This window comes from Plectrocnemia conspersa, unplaced genomic scaffold (genome assembly GCF_051122295.1).
Source record: "Plectrocnemia conspersa isolate PC_06_02 unplaced genomic scaffold, ASM5112229v1 ptg000013l, whole genome shotgun sequence".
Taxonomy (NCBI): domain Eukaryota; kingdom Metazoa; phylum Arthropoda; class Insecta; order Trichoptera; family Polycentropodidae; genus Plectrocnemia; species Plectrocnemia conspersa.
In genome coordinates, this window is record NW_028277177.1 from 13880720 (window position 1) to 13898851 (window position 18132).

Below are 18132 nucleotides of genomic sequence, written 5' to 3' on the forward strand. Positions count from 1 at the left end.
TAATAATACTCATTAACTGATTACAGTTCTAAATATTTACTTCGAAGTTGAAAGTTTTTATTTAGAAGAAACTCATGAATCACGTAGCAAATGCAGCTCTTAGTTCAACCTATATTTTGAGAACTTCGTAAATATCCTTAATATTTAGTCGATCAGTCGTATTTTTTAATATAAATGAGAAATAAATCAATAATAAGTGTTTTTGACTTGAATATCTCGATTTTTTGTAATGAGCTAAATATGACTCATTCCGAGAAAAGTGATTTTTAAAATTCCAATATTTTTTATTACCTTATTCTACTTTATTTTATTTTTTTAATACAAATCATACTATTATGACTTAGCAGGTTTCCCCAATGCGTCATGCCGGCCATTACACAAACTAAAATTATACTATTAAATAGTTAAATATATGATCACTATCCCACATAATTTTTACAGCTCCTCAAAGCTATTGCCGATAACGTCCTTGTGTTTGGCAACTTCGTTGAGAAGCTAAATGATTCGTACAAGAGAAAAGTTCTCAAGCGCTAACGTCCTGACCGCAACGGTCAATAATAATGGACGCGATCGTGACTATTATTTTAGATTGATTTTGATAGTTCATTAAATGAACTATCCGTCCGCTTTGTAATTATTATATTATACAACATTTTTACATATATTGGCTCCATATCTCTGTATAGTTTTATATCCTAGTCTTTCACATAAACATATAATACATGATTTAATACATTCCACTCTTCTCCGTGATACTCACCTTTTTATGCTAACACTCATTTAAATATTTACGTTTATCGGCTTTGAAGGTATTTACTTCGATCCTTCTCTCACTTGCAAATTTTATACGATCGATTTTCGAAGGAACGCGTTCCATAGAATATCATTGAATCGGAATTAATTGTTTGACAGTTTCGCACCTAATTTTTGCAAGCTAATGTACTACTATTCAACTTATGTAAGTAGTTATTTGTGCGTGCGTCCGTCCCATGGCTTACTTTGTACAACCTGTTGATATCGTATGTTCTCTCTTTCTCCCTTACACAACGACGGCTAGCCGTTTTAGAGTATTACATAATTCACACTTTGACGGCCCCGTTGCATAATTCATCACGCCTTTTTATCTCTGCGTACGTTTGTATTATTTGGATAAGATCCAGCCACGGTGGGGATTGCGTGCTCGTTTTTATCGCCGGGGTACTCGTTGAAAATTGTGCGTACGCAGTACTAATACAGAAACGATATCACTCTAATTAAGGATTGTAATACCGGCATTTTTTGGTAGTTATAGAACACACTTTACCCTGTGAACTCAACATTTTCCACTCTGTTGATAGTATCGAGTCGCTTGTTGGGCATTGCTACGCACCTGACCCATAATCCTCGAGGGGAGAAGGAGAATGAAAATTGCCAAAGTAAACATTGTGCTAAACCGGCGTTCCGCATGCGGAGCGATATTTTGTACACGAAAAAGCCATAGATTACACAAAGCCTCTCAGCACAATTGTAAATGGAGCACGATTTTTTAATCTTTAAACAATGACATTTTGTGTACCGAATCTCCTACTCTGTAAATAAGATTCATACAAAAACACAAAAGTCATGCTAGTCATGCTAGTGGGGTACCCTTTAAAAGATACATAATTATTCATAAGTGCATAATATGACCATGACCTGGGTTTTTTCTGGTATTACTTATAATTATATTATTTATTTACTTTGAACAAATAAATATTTTATAAATGCAAAAAAAGTGAAGGTCAAATAGCGAATATAATTGTATCGGATTCGCATGAACGGAATCATACTAACATCAGAGAACGAATTAAAAGTTTACTTCACGCTGTTTAAACGACGTTAAAATTGTACAATGAATGCGGTTCATTCAAGTTCACACCAAAAACTGAAAGAAAATGCATGAAAACGGCATAGGAAGGAGTATTGCATGGCATGACTCTGTTAAATGACATGAAATATAGTTATACCAGGGACGGGCGGTGAGATACTTTCCCTCTCGATTGCTCGCGTGTTAAGTTACGAGAGTGAATGATAGATAAGAGCATGCGGACTGCATGCTCTTATCTCTCACTCACACTCGTCACGCGAGTGATCAAGAGGGAAAGTATCTCACCGCCCGCGCCTGATATATACTATATATAATATACGAAATATGATGATTATGATAAATATAAAACATCGTGCGTATATAATTTGTACAAGGCGACGCGACGCATTAAAAAAATATTTTTATTTAAAAAATCGAAAAATAAATAATCTTCACTGGCGGCGTCTGTTTTGTGCCATTTTTTCTTTTAAGTTAACTTTATGACCTAAGATAGGCGTAGGGGAAATACAATGTAATTACCTAACATTTACCAGAAAATAGCAATTAAAAATGATATTTGTAAGGAGGAAAAAATCATAAATTTAATTATAGCAAAACCAATATTAAAATCTTTTTGTCAGAAGCCATATATTTACACTTAAGACATTGCTTTGAATTATCATACTTTATCATATTATCGCATATTGTGTAATATTTACACATTTTTAGTTACTTAACATCTCATTATAATTTGGTATAGGGATAAATTGCAATTCCCAGATAAATACCTACTACTCGATTTCGAGTTTTAAGGTAGAGACAGAATTTTAATCTGTCCCATAGAGAAATTCGTTTTTTTAACATTTGATTAGCGGTACAATACAATCAACAACATTTTTGTAGAGGTCTCAAAAGTCAAGTATGTATACTGTAAGAATCAAATTTAACAGCGGAATGATATAAACACATCTCATAGGCAAATTTCGTAGTCATAATATTGACTATTTGATGACATTATTTAACAAATGTTATTACCTGATGATGATAATATGTATCCTCTATATTAACTAAATTTTTAAAAAGGGGCGCTCAATGTATGTATGTGATAATTTGCTCTTGTGACTGCCTCGTATTTTTAACATTCTAACATCTCAGTGGAATTATCGAATACCACAATACCTAAACATCATCGACCGGTTTGCCGCTTTTGACGTCATTATAAAACTGTTAATGTTGGATACGCCCAAGGTTATCATTACGTGCGTTCGTCGAGTTTTTTCGCCACATACGTATCTCTTTAATTTCATATATTCATTCGCATAACAAATAAATATTTCCAATTATTACAATCGACGCTGATGTATCGCATTCTCAGTGATTTGGTAATAAAACGCTTTTGGCGTCACATTTCGTGACCCTTTCAAACCGGCGACCCTCTGTAATTGCCTAGATCACCTAGGCTAGCACACACGGAGCGACCCTGTTTATGACCCTTTTCCCCGACTGAACTAAGTCTAACCCATGCTATTGTTTCGTATATATTGTACATATATCTACGTTTAGTAAGTATTATACAATAATCATAAATTATTGCTGTTTTCTTTATTGAAAAAAATCTTTTTTTTTCTAAACAAGACTTATGCTCTTTGACGTTGTAATATATATTTTTTTGATAAATATCATTGCTTTTGAATAAATTATTTTTTTATTGGTTCGCGAAAATGATCCTGAAGTATATATTATTTCAATAATGTTTGATATACGTATGTCTTCAGTAGGAATAAAAAGCCTGTAAGTTTATGACTTATATGTAACTCTAATCCGCATTTTTTTTTGGAATTTTTATTTCATCCTAAAATATTTTGGAATCCTTTTGGGTGCCGTCAATTTTCAGTTTTGGCACGCAGGGACACGCTTGACCTCAGCACCATCCCGTTAACGTTTTACAAACGAGGCATTATTACGCAGCCCCTTTGTCCCGAGACAATTTTTCACCGCCGCCATGTCGCCATATAAATAACAGGAATCACACATTTGCGAGTCTGTCCGTGTTGCGCCCTACATTTTGGCAGCGAAAAGAAGGACATCGGCCCTGGATGTTTTATTCAATCCCCTAAAGGGCATTTCCATTCCGGATTTCGAGGGCCGATCCCGAATAAACAAGCGCCACCGCCTGCATATTATCCCACCTGTGTATTATTAACGAGCAATGAATATTTCGGGTAAGCGCCGTCAACAATTTGCCCAGGCGTGACGTGTGTTGCAAAATTGTGAAATATGACAAATAATAAGAATTACTTGGAAAATTGGGACCCGGTATAAAATCACTTTTCCAGATCTTTTTACTGGATAATATTCTGATTTCAATATTCTGGAATAAAATCTAAGCTCTTATTAACACAATATATCAAGAACGTCGATCATTGCACATTTCCGTGTTATGCTTTCAACAGAATCTATGCATCCAAGAACTCCAGGTTTTTTCACTGGTATATCTATCTTAGTTAGTTAGTAATAACAAAACGATAGATTAGTGGTATTAATCGGTGTCTAATACCTGAATGACTTGGGTTCTAATCCGTTATGAACGTAAAGATCGGGCGACTTTAGTCGATTTACGCTTTCAAAAGGTTAACATAAAATTAAGATATGTATAAAAATCGTTTATAAAAATACTACTTAGTTAAAATGACTAAAAATGTACAACTGTGTTTTTTAGTTTATTTCTAAAATCCTAAATAATTCCATACGTCACTTAAGTATTGGTTAATTGCATATTTTAATTTAATAAATAGATTATGAAAAGGTAAAATATTTTTCAATAATCAATGTAATTACAAGTTTTGCCGTATGAATTTTGAATTAAATTTCTATAGCTAATGTATTTTAAATTGTTCAAAGAATAATGAATTAATTTACCAAAATTTGAGTGATTAAACAACTTATTTAGTTCGACTTAATGTAATTATTTCAATGTTTGTTTTAGATCAGTTCAATCTTTCGAATATAAATGGTAGGATTTTCGCGTCAAGTTTAATTAAATTGATTTTACATGATTAAGTAAATGTGTAATTGGAGAGTATTATATTATTTATATTAGTTACTTAGTTTACTTTTATAAAATAGGCACGATATTAAGCACTTTTATATTTTAGGCACGATATTAATCTGCTTTTTTCAACCATGTTTTTGATTAAAGATTAGATTCAAATATTTAAAATTTTAAACAATTTTTATTTCACTTTAGTTGTATATCTGAAATCTAAATTTCCTGATCGGCTTCGAAAAGGTTCGAAATAAAAACGTATACATGTACATATATTAAATCACGTCGGTGGTCCAACGATGTAAATCTCGCGATCCACTGATCCGAAACTCGCGCTAGGGATGATTTAATTTTATTTACACAAAATTTTATATACATTTCCATCGTCGGAATTGCTAGGTACCATCCTAAAATCCGAGATTCAATTAACAGCTTTTGCCGAGTAAAGAGAAAGAGCGAGAGCGGCTCGCGTTATTATGTATATTATTATAAAATTACATTAAAACATCACGGCAGTAAGTATAGCGTATAATTTACGATAAATAATGCGATATCTCGTCTCGACGCACATTTTTCAGTTGAAAAATTATCCGAGGACAGCATTCGGATTGAATTACCAAATTCAATAACGTCAATTAGAGCCTTTTTAACGAATAAAACATGGAAAGGCGTTTTTCCGACGCGCGTTATTAATTAATGTTTTATTGAACCATTATGATGGGCAAATATTCGATATCCATCACGTATCAATTTTCACATTACATTTTGTTAGATTATACATACGTATATAATATAATAGATTATATAGCAAGCTTTATGTTTGTACGTTGTAGAAATAACGACAATCGTATTTCATTATACACTTAATTATTCTTCGACAAGAAGTCTCACTCGGGACGCGAAATCAAATTTCAACAGACGTAATTAAAAATGCAGAACGTTAATTAAACCCTGAGAGACTTGAGTTATACGCTGAATTTCTAGTAATGATAATTTTCTTTATAATCTCAGAACAATCATAAAAATTCGAATATCTACAGAGGCGTTGCTATACAAATCTAATATTAACCGAATTAAAATAGATCCAATAAAAAGCTTCTTTACTCGGATTTTGCGTTTATTACGCATATACACGCGCACGTATTATTTGCCTTATCTTAGACAACGACGAAAGATTTTTATTATGAAAGAAAATGGTATTAAATTGAATATTTTATTTTATTACAAATTTGACCATTGTGATTAGATAGGTTTTCCCAATGCGCTATGATGGCCATTAAACAATTAAACGTTAAAAAATAAATCACCTAAAACATCCTTGTGTTTGGCATGCTCGTTGAGAAGCTGGATGGCTCATGCAAGAGAAGTGTTCTCAAGGATTTACGTCCTGGCCGCAACGGGCAAGAATAAGGGACGCGATTGCGACTCTATGGCACTATAGCTCTCCGCAGAAAGTTTCTGAATATTAACGGATTGTCAACACCGCCCCACAGCAACTTAAAAAGTGCTTCATTGAGAAAATGCTACGTTGAATACAATGAAATGTATCCCAACGCTCCTAGCAAAAATTACGTATACGACCCGTAGAGATATCTAACAAGAAGTACATCGTTTCATTTGGATTTCAGACAATGAAGCCATATTCTAAATAAGTTGAATAGCACTGTTATGTTTATTTTAAAAAGAAACGTTTTCGCCGATTTATCATGGCATTTTAGTATCGAAAAAAATATGTACAACTGGGGTACAAGAAAAAGAGCGTTATTTAATGAGCCCAGATATTTCTAGTAGAATTCAACCCCTAATGTGTAGAAAACAACAAAAAATGAATTTACAAGGAAACGTCAACGATTTTAGGATTATATAAATATATCTATCTTAAGTCTTATAATTTGAAGCTGTAAATATTAAATAATATATTGTGCTAATTATCTTGATAGTATAGAAGTAACTATTTTCAGAAAGCTTAGTCGTTCTATATAAGCAATCATTCGTTAATAATGGCCGATTTATACCTTTGATCTTTGTATAAATTAATTATAAAGTGCTTTGACTTAATATTTTTTAAATCTATATAAATATAAGATCAAAGTGGAATCTTACCAATTACCTCGCCATTATAAATTATTCGTTCAATTTAAAATCGATTAAAAGCGGCCTTCCGCAGTTAAAATTGAATCCCGGTCGACCACCTACAGGTATTTACGCATTTACTGTACCTCGATATAAAAACAAAACGATTTTAACCAGCGGACTTGTTTTAGAGCGTGAAATTATCTTGTCTTTTTCCCTCGCCCTTCTCTACACGAACGTCACTGCCTTTGGCGGAAAAATCCAATTTTCTTCGTTGGACGTCTTGCGGTTTTGTTTAATGTATTGTATATAATATCAATCGCCGAATCGCGCTGATGGATTTAGAAAATGTATTTTTATCAAGATTTACATTTGCTTCGATATCGTGGTTTGTTTTTACTGTGTTGTCGACTAGGGATAATATAATTTTAAATTTTACATAAGTAATAGTTTTACACAAATAATACTTTGGGTAATTGTTTACTTTTCTTTTTATGAAACACGTAAATTTATATATACCATATGAAAAACTAATTAAAATTTGACTAATGCACATTTTGTACAATACATCGCTTTTTACACATGTCACGTATTGGTATGTATAATATTATAAATGTTACAGAATTCTCGTGAGCTCTGTCGCTTTATATTTACAATCACGTCATATGTATTATTTAATAAGAAATTATAATACCATCAGGCATTATTTTGTCTGTAAATAGCCGATGTTACATTACACATAATAATAAAGCCTCTACGCGAATCTGTCATATACAATAATATACGAGATACACATAAGATAAGTTTCGTAATAGAAATCATCTATAGCTCCGTCAAACCATCAACCCTCATCAGAAAATACGACACTCAGATAAGGGTGCGCTGTCAATATGTCAAAGTTATTAGTGTAATTATTAATTTATATATTACGTGTCAATTATTTTTTTTTTGCAAGACACGTGATATGAACCAAATTGACAATTTGTTAAATTAACATTTTGACTCGTGACTAAAAATAGCATTGACGGTTCAATCATATTTTGACGTTATATAACAGTGGTTTGTTGGCTTTTGGCCGTTATGCATAGATTTTAACTGTATACATAAATATACGTTAACGTGACTCGACAGATTGTATCTTTTTAATGCCTCGCGATGTTCGTATGCAGCGTCGTTTTATACGATGCATTGTACGATTTTGACCGTGAACATTAGCTGTACAAATCTACAAAGCTTCGTCTTTTTGACCTACCTAATTTTCGTTCATGGTACCTGTGCGCTCGTATTCAATAGTGTATACATTAATATATATGAAGCATTGTTGCCAGTGTCGAGTCTCGTGAAATTTAACACAATAGGGTGAAAAGAAAACCCCCTTCGCGACAAATGGAAATCTGGGGGTGGCGTGAGCTTTTGTTTATATTATTAATCTGTAGAAATTGCGATTTTCGTTAGTGTTTTGTAAATGGCGTATTCAAACAAGAGCACCGTTTGCGTTTTAGATGATGGATTGCAACTCGTTAAAAGCTTTAAAGTTTGCATGTTCTGATGTAGTTTAATAACATTTTCAACACCTCAATATGACATTATTTAATTAAAACGACATATTTTGCTGCGTTTCCCTATACATATCCAATAGTTCATTTCAATTAATTGTGCAGAAAAAATTCAATTGCGTCAATATTTTTTTTAAATTCTACTTACAAACTGCTATTTTACTTTAATTTGCGTAGAGAAGGGATCAAATATAATACTAAGTATTTGATTTTTTAATCATTACTTATTTTTGTTGCTCATGGCTGCGTTTATTTTTTAAGGTTTCGTAACCCTGTGGGGTGTGACTTCGTAGCCAGTAAGACTCAGGTGGAAACTAGTAAGAATTGTATTAGATTATATTACATATTGCGACAGACTATGAATGGCGAGATGTTTTCTCCGAGCGGCGGGGGAGAAACTGGCGCAGGGATGATCTCCGTGAAAGATCCTCAGAGTTCTTGTAGGTGGTGTGGTGGCGTGACAGCGATAGTATAGCTGAAAATGCCCCCTCTCTGCTAAGGTGCTTGTATGGTGAAGTCCCTCTCAGGATGTGAGCGATCATGACAGTATGCCAAGTGACTGTTTGTGACTACCTTCTCCTCATCGGAGTCCAGGCTTAAGTATTCAGGGCTGAAAAGCATGTTGAGCAATCACAATCATGCAGCGATCATCCAGCCAATCGATACACTTGCTTCTTAGAATCAACGAAATAAATATACGCCTTTAGAAAGTGACATTTGCTTGATGGACATTGTCCAAGATCGTATACTGCAACGGAAATCTTGTGGATCCGGTGATTTATCGTTTCCCGTGACTGTTTCGCAACAAATATTATTTCAATGACGGAGAACATTTCCGTGTTATGTATGTGATTCTTTTCTTACGCTCACATTTTGGTCACAGTACAGTAACGCGAGTTAATAAGACCCCACATTTTTTTATTTTTTTATTTTTTTGTTTCTGCTTTTAGTAGCATAGTGATATTTCATTATTTTTCCTATTTTCCTTAACTTACAGAAATGCATTTCGGTACTATATTTTTGAGGTTCAACACTTATAGTAACTGTTTTGTTCATTATAATCATGACAATTGTTATATTAAATAAACCAAAAAAAAATAGTTTCCATGTTCACAATTTAATTGTTATGAGCAAGTGGTTAAATACGGTTATTATTGAATCATACCATCAAATTAAACATAAACCTGCAATTTTTCATTCATTTTTATTTTATTATGATCAATATATACATTTTCCAAATATTCTATACTACTTTCAATCACTTTTTTCCAGCAAAAATAGATTTTCAGATACATTAGTGTATTATCATCTAAACTAAAAACTATCTACTTTCGCTATTTGAGAATTTATACCTTTATAACACATACCAACATATTACTCCCAGGGGAAACCCACATTACTAATTACTAAGTTATTAGTTTCAAAATAATAATATGAACTTACCATTAGCTACTTTGGTTGAGTCGTTTGTGACGTTAGCTGTGAAATAATTTACGTTCACAATTAATGAATAAGTAATAATTAATAAATAAATATATTTAATAGATAAATACATAAGTCTCATCAACAGTGGCGTAGCTAGGGTATTTGCCGCCCGGGGCAATCCTTAAAATTGCCGCCCCCCCCCCCATACATTTTTTTGCAGAGTCATAAAATTAGCATTTCTTAAAATAAAAAATTAATTGTTGTTAAGTTCTTGCTATTCGAAGATTTACATAAATTTTAGTTTATTCAGAGTTAAAAACCACACTAGACGATTCCATCGCGAATATGCCGCCCCCAAGCAAGTTCCGCCCGGGGCGGCCCGCCCCCTCCGCCCCCCCATAACTACGCCACTGCTCATCAAAAAGTAAAGTCAATGTTAAAAGACGTCGGGCTACTATCAGATGCGCCATTTATTATATATATTTGTATATACCATATTTGTATGTTGTTAAAAATTTAGTTGTTAAAAACAGGTATTTCCCAACGAATAAAAAATGAAAATACATAGTATTTTTTATAGAATAGTTGAAATGTATTTTTATTTTTTGAATGCTTGTTAGTTTCAGTAGGATCTAGTTTTTATTTAATTGTGATTATAGCATATTCTATGTTATAAGCTAATTGAGTTGATTTTATATATATTAAATATATATTCCTGCCTTCTTTACATTTTAAATGCTTTTCATCTGCCACTTTATACGTCCGAATATTTTTTACAAAAGTATATAAGGATTCATTCCAGTCGTATGAATGATTTTTTTTGTTATATATTCTTAAAAGATTTTATATTGATATAATATAAAGTATGCTTTCTAGAATTTTATTTAATTTAGAATACATTTCGCCGACTTCACGTTTACAATGAAAGCGTCGAGACCTATATAGTAGTCCTTATAACCAAGCGCTACTGTATAAATTTTATCTCTACGTGAAATGTGTTTCGCATAGTAAGGATGCATTCGGAAAATTTCTCTTTTGATATAGTATAAAAAACTACAACTAGACGATGCCATTTAGATGCGCATATAAAAAAAACTTTGAAAGGAAACCTTTTATATTTCAAACCCATTTTTGTGTCACAAAAATTAAATATTAAATTAAATTATATATTTAATGTATTCAGTTTAATTAATATTTGACTCAATTCCTCATTGTGGAATTTTATTTTATTTTAATTTAGAAAGATTAAAGAAAGAAGGCAAACGTCGCGTCAAATTCTTAGGAAATGACAATCATCCTCGCGAATACCTCTCCTTTGCCTCTAACCACGGCTTCATTTCGTTTAATTAATTTCTCATTGTAATAAAAGCTCATTGTCATTGCGTGTTAACAATTTCGACCTTGTCAATTAATATAATTCATTTTACGCTGTTTACGTACGCGAATATGTAAACTAATTTACAAATGACAAAAAAATACAAATGTGTATTATGCGATGTATTTAATAATTTGAAGCATGATAGATGTGTAATACATCATTTATGATACGCCGCTTAGACTGTTAGAATCTCCAAACCCCATTGAAACTCTAGGCTTTCCAAGTTTACGTTGAATTATGAACGAGTCGAGATTGCGAATGAAAAGCCTTCGCTCATAGGTGGTAGTCAGAGAGGGTTACATTATGGTATTGAAACTTGTTTAAGGAATACGTATTCGCACGGTTGTTCCGTTTTGATGAATAGCTTTCAAAATCGTCAACTTGGATGGTTACGAATCGCGGCGATGGAATTTAACTGATGCTAAGTAATATTATCCGATGAATTAAACAAGATTCAAGAAAATAATTCCTCGAAGTTCATTACGTAATTTATTTTCGCAAGAGCGATTTTGCCGTAAAATTTTACTAAGAACCAATATTTTTCCGATGGTACTTAATATTGAAGACATCCAAATATATTTTTATATGATCTTAGAAATTGTTCTGAATTATTAGTAATATTACTTAAGCATTATGATTTTAAATTTGTAATTCAACATTGCTATAATAATGTTTTTCTTTCTAATATTACATAATTATGTTTTACGTTAAAATTGTTTTTCTTTTAGATGAAAGTACACGGCGAGAAACGTTAAGTTAACAATAAATTTAATTATATTCTAAATTTTTGCTTTATTTTCTGTTAATTTATTTTGAAATTGAATATTGTTGCTCAGTCACATAAAACGGGCGTTAATGATTATAACATAATTCTAGAGTTTACAGCAACACCTCATTTCCATGTTGATATGATCTGAAAACACATATTTGCGCTCTGCTTTTCAAATTATATTTTTATGTATGTATGTGTCATTCAGATAAAAAAGGTTAATTGCTGCGTCTGTGAAACACTCTTTATAACTGTGTGTTTGAGATCTATTTTTGAAATTGATTCTAAATTAATGCGTGAATGTATTTGGGCGTTATATATAAATTCAAAAATTCTTAAACGTAATCCCTTAAAATGCTAAACTAATCTACCGCCGTGGGTTCGATTCCAGCAGTAGAATTTATTTTTATACATAATACAAATCGATCGGAGAATAGCTCTATTATAAAAGTATATAAACATTTTTCTTAAATCTAAGTTCAAAACATTGCGTCGGAGCAAGCGCGTTCGTCCGTTTCTCAAAATGTTTGAACATAATATAAATAACACTAATATCAATTACTCTTTTTCTGTACGTGTTTTTATCTACAATAATATTTTGAGCTTATTCTTTAGTTTTTTAAGTATATTATATATAATATAATACATATAAAACTATTATAGATAGCGTTACAATTTAAATTTTGGTATATATGCTAAAATATCATTTACTTGGACCCTTCATATCGTTCCAAGTCATATTTTATATAATATATGTAACATAAAACGAAAATATTTTATTATTGAATTCTGTTAAAAGTGTATTACTTTTTCAATCTCATAAAATATTTGCGCAACCTTCAGAGAAAAACCTTGGATCTGCTACAATAAAAGTGTTATTTTCCATTCGAACGATTTAAATTAAATTTCATCGAAACACGTTTTAGTGCTTATTCTATATTTCTGCATATATGTATGTATCTATGTACGGTGTGCTTCTCTTTGGAGAAGGGTTAGAAACAATAAAAACATTTCGGGGGTTCGTTAACGAGCAACATATATGGTAGAGTTTTCTGTCCGTTTGTCACGCTCGTTAGGTTTTCCGCGATTTTAGCACGGCTGAAAAAATGTACATATACATATATAATAGTATATGCCATTACTTATTTAAAGTCATAAATTCGTCTAGAGCTGAATAAAATGCGATTGAACAATACCGATGAAAATTTAATCAAAATTTTTATTACATCTCACGCTCTTTACCCGCGAGATATCTAACTAATAAAACTTCAGTCCGAGGATGGGAGGTCGTTTTATGGGGGGCGCAAACCACCCCCAACTCTCCTTTTGCGCCTGGTCGTTGTCGTGTGTGTATAATATGAACAGGTTATGAATGTGGTCCGAAACACATGCCTATGTTACTACGTGGCAACGCCCCTTTGTTTACTCCTCATTTGCCATCGCAGGGATCGTGTTACAGCTGAATTTCCGCGACTGTTTTAGCGTATTGTGTTTCAATACCAAGTGTTAGTGTGTATACTTTATCATATCATAAGTGTAGCTTGTATTACTAATCACGCCATTATATACAATTGAATTTATTAAATTAATGATAAAACTTTCGCTTGAATAAATTCAAGCGAAAGCTTGAATAAATTCAAGCAAAAATAACAATTTATTAAATTAATGATAAAAATTGCCCTTTGTCTGTGCTTCGCATCGCATGTTAGTCAGTCGTAGTGTTAAGTGTTGCACTTTTTTTTAGGTTCTTCAAGGGAGCTTGGACGAATAGCGGACGAGGACAATTGAAAGCTTACTAAGGATAGCCCATTTTGCGAAAATTACATTAAGTATGCTATTTTAACTATTGATTTTTGATAACTTTTCAAAGTTTGAGTGGCTATTGTGCAATACTCGGTGTTCTGCACGACTTATAATGTTTTGTTTTGAACGCCATAATTATTATTTGCGTGATTTCTAAAGTTTTGGAATTGACTTATAATGCTTATAAAATACCGGTCATTTATGTTTAATAGTCACAATAGATTAATTTGGTGGCTTTAGAACAAATGTATTGATTACAACGTCATATAAGTTTCGTGCCTGCTTTTTTTCGGCACCTAACACGCGCATTTTCTATAGCTTAATCTAGGGATGGACAAACCCTCAGAAGTGCTAGTTTCAATTTTATTAGTATAATTTTTAAAAATATTAATACTTTGCCACAATTTAACATAAAAATTTCCTTAAAGTAAAATAGCAATTTATGAGTATAACATACTAAAAACAAATTTAAATTAAATAACAATTCACGTACTGCGTGGCCAATTAGTCCTCGACATATTATTTGAGGAAAATATCAGTTTATTAGCTATAAATTATTATTTTTCAACGTATTTTTAACTATTACTTATATATTGGTTCTAATCGGAAAATAACAGTTGAAAATAAAAAATAATAAAGTCTTAAAATTTTTGGTCGAGTGGTTGATATTTTTGATAGGGGTTTGACCGTCTTTAGCTTAATATTTCAAATAAGACATACATCGATCGTTAAACACCTATCGATTTTGATTTTTTGAAAAGGTTCATCAGTGACAACTGATGGCATTTTCACCCTTTATTGCGAGCGTCAGTCCTACATAACATCACTGTCATGAATTTTAACAGCAGTTTCTTATTTTGCATAGAATTTTATTACTGAACGAACCTTGCACTTAAGGATCCTACCGATCACGTGGATAATTCGTTATCATAATTGTTTTTTTTAATTCTCAGCACCGTTCGACAATACTTTAATTGTGTATCCTCTTCAAATGCTTTTCAAACAGTTACACTATCAGATCTTGAACGTCCAGTTTGTTTTCACCAATGATAGATCCAGTCCTGATAAAATTGTAACTAATTTACAATACTTTCTCTCGAACCTTGCATATTAATACAAAAACGAAGAAAATTAAGTATAAGTAATTTTAAAACATATTTATTATATTGCCAATTCAGCTAGATCAGCTAATAAGTTATTTTTAAATACATAGCTTTTCATTGTTTTTTTTCAAAAGTACTCTGCTGGTATAATATAGTTGATTTAAGATACAGAAATGGTATTGGTCTTCTTACGTTTCGCTTCGCGTTAGATAAATATACTTTATTGGATAAAGAGCAGCGCCTGATAAGGTTTTTATCACCGCCTTTGCCTTGTGTATAATTCCAATATAGAATATTAATTTCTCTCTCTTCTATTTGATAAAAGTGAGGCATGCTGCTTTTTTCAAAGTTATTTCTCAAGCCGGTCGACGGTTAAATTGACTTAATTGAACCCATTAGGATTTTTCGTCATTATTAACGTTTCCGCCGAAAGACTGGTTTTCGAAGGGGGACTAAGAGTGATTTGGCCAGACATGACACTCGTACTGTGATCGAATTGGACACGCAGTGCTCGTAAAAACTCACTACTTAATATATTTTTTAATCAAGTAAATCGAGTTTTTAAAACTAAATTAAAATACAATTATGAAAATATTGTTTTTATTTACGTCAAATGGCGTAAAAGCGATTAAATTGCTATTTTTTTGTTTTCCTATTTAACTTCACAAACCTTATCTTTATTGTATTTTTCGTTAAAAAACTCGCAGCGCTACTAGCAAGTATTCTTATCAAATCGTTATTATTTATTATATTTGTAAAACGACGCTGTAAGGGGTTTGACTTGATATCGTTACTGTTTATGTATGTATGGTTAAGTATTAAAGTTAATTCGAGTGACATAAAAGATAGTCTTGAATTAATTTCTATATATCTTTTTATAAATTTGTCGATTTAATATAGAGCATATTTAAGTTAATTTGCAAAAAGAAACATTCGTAGCAAAAGACAATTTGAACGTAGAAAAGCTGATTATGTTATTTTTTTTGTTCATTTATTTTAAATTAAATTTCTGAACTGAAAAGGTAATGGAGCATGGCACGTACGTTAAGGATATCAACTGAATAGTAATGAGATTTTTATTTTTTTATTTTATTGACAAATAATATTTTAAAGAATATACATATAGGCAAATATTATATAAAAATATGTTTGAAATAAAATGCCATACGTTATTAATAAGACGCTAATAATACATTATATTAAACAGAAATACACATAAATTAAATGAGAAACACTATCGATTATTTTGGGTAGTTTCTAAATAATTTCGGTGGGTATTTTACCCCATTCATATTTTAACACTACGGACGGTTCTTTCTTTGTAAGATACTGCCTATTTTGAAGGCGTCTGTCCAGATGATCGATTATCTAGTCATTACTTTTATGGAGGTTTTCTAAATATTTTTTTAAGCATATTATCTGTATTTTTAAGATCATTGTCTTGCTGAAAATACAAATTTTCCTCAATCAAATGGGCTTCCAGTGAAATTGCATGATGTTAAAGGATTTACTTATATTTAGTTTATGTAGGTTTAACCTCTATTCTGACCCAATCACCCGCCCCATTGCCAGATAAACACCCTTAAACTAAAACAGAACCGCCCCAATGCTTAATAGTCTCATTTATAAATATACAAGATATTCGAAAATTTGCTTATCTTAAATAAAATTTAAATTGTTTTTGTATTTTTTTAATGTTCTATATTAATTTTCTAGAGAGTCGGCTTTATTACCTTTTTGGTAATTTAATATATATTTTTAATTATAATATAATGAAATAATCTTTCATTCGTATTTTATATCTATTCATATCTCAAGTGCATGTGAACGAGTCTTCTTAATCTACATCTTTATATAGACGCTCACTCGACTACATTACTCGGAATCTCACTATCGGTGACTGAACGTTTAAAATGTCAAGAGCAATTTTAATTTATAAACGATTATATCACTATTTTTTCATATACAGTAATTGAATGCTTTAACCTTAAAAACATATAATAACATTTTAGTTGTTTTCGGGTTAAAGACCTATTAAAACGGTCTTAAATATCTACTAATTTGAAACGCAGAACAATAGGTTGATTTTTGTTGACTTTGCCCATTATTGTAGATAATATTATTATATATGCAATTAATGCGTGCAAAAAGGACGGGCGTTAACTATTTTTAAATGATTTATCCAGGATCCTTTTATTATTATTTTAATAATATCAGTAATAAACGCATAAATCGTAGTAGATGAAAGTTTTCTACTTTCGTTTCGTAATGTAATAAAATAAATATTTCTTTACTCAATAAATTTACTTTATTATTACATAATAAATCAGTGCGTTGTAAATCAAACCTTTCTAAACAATCGTTAAATGGAGCCGTGTGGCAACTATATGGACCTTTTAGATATTAAATGAATAGCGGTATCTACATTAGGATACGATGTGCATTTTATGTTATATATTTAAGGAAAAGCTCATTTGGGTTTATAATAAAATATATTTATTTATGTTTTTCTTTCTTTCAGATAATCAATACGCAGAGCTTTGATGTATGTCTGAAGCGAGCCTCGTGGCCATTTTCAGTGGATAAGTTCGTAAGTAACAATTTAGGTTGTTTCCCTTCCGTGCTCCTACGACTTATAGTCATTTGCCAAAGTTTTTCGATTATCAATGTTTACCTCGGGTCCGCGAGTTTGCCGAAGATTTTCTATACACGATTTTTCATCTGCTCTTCATCCACCTGGGGTAAATATATAAGTTTTTATTGGTTTTTGCTTGGCAATATGAATATTTACTATTTCTACGCCCATAATACAACTGCAGGGTGAGATGACGTCAAAGAATTATTATTTTGATAAGTTTCATAAGAAACTGATGAAAAATATTCGCGATGAAGCTGAACGTGTCTCGCGGCGCGCAAGCGATTATACAGATACAAATTAAGATTAACGAACGGAGATGAAACAGAATTCGCGAGCAATACGCCCGTTAATCTATATTAGTTTATTTGGCGTCGTTTAGTCCACGGTTAATTTATTTCTTCGGGAATTATGCTTAATGGCGAATTAATATCTCGATTTTGCGGCTTTGGATTAATTCGGATTCGCGAATTTATTGCGCGAGCGGAATTATTTACATGTTTAAAACTCGGTGTGTAC

The 18132-nt window shown here is 31.7% G+C and overlaps 1 protein-coding gene across 6 annotated transcripts in view; it reads left to right on the forward strand.

Moving 5' to 3' along the window:
- The window catches only part of krz (beta-arrestin protein kurtz), an 80011-nt gene that overhangs the window by 30970 nt on the left and 30909 nt on the right, over positions 1-18132 (forward strand). For all 6 annotated transcript variants that reach the window (XM_088201170.1, XM_088201169.1, XM_088201173.1 and 3 more), the window contains exon 3: positions 17500-17568. The gene's annotated coding sequence lies outside the window, so the exon portion shown is untranslated. The remainder of the gene's footprint in view (positions 1-17499; positions 17569-18132) is intronic.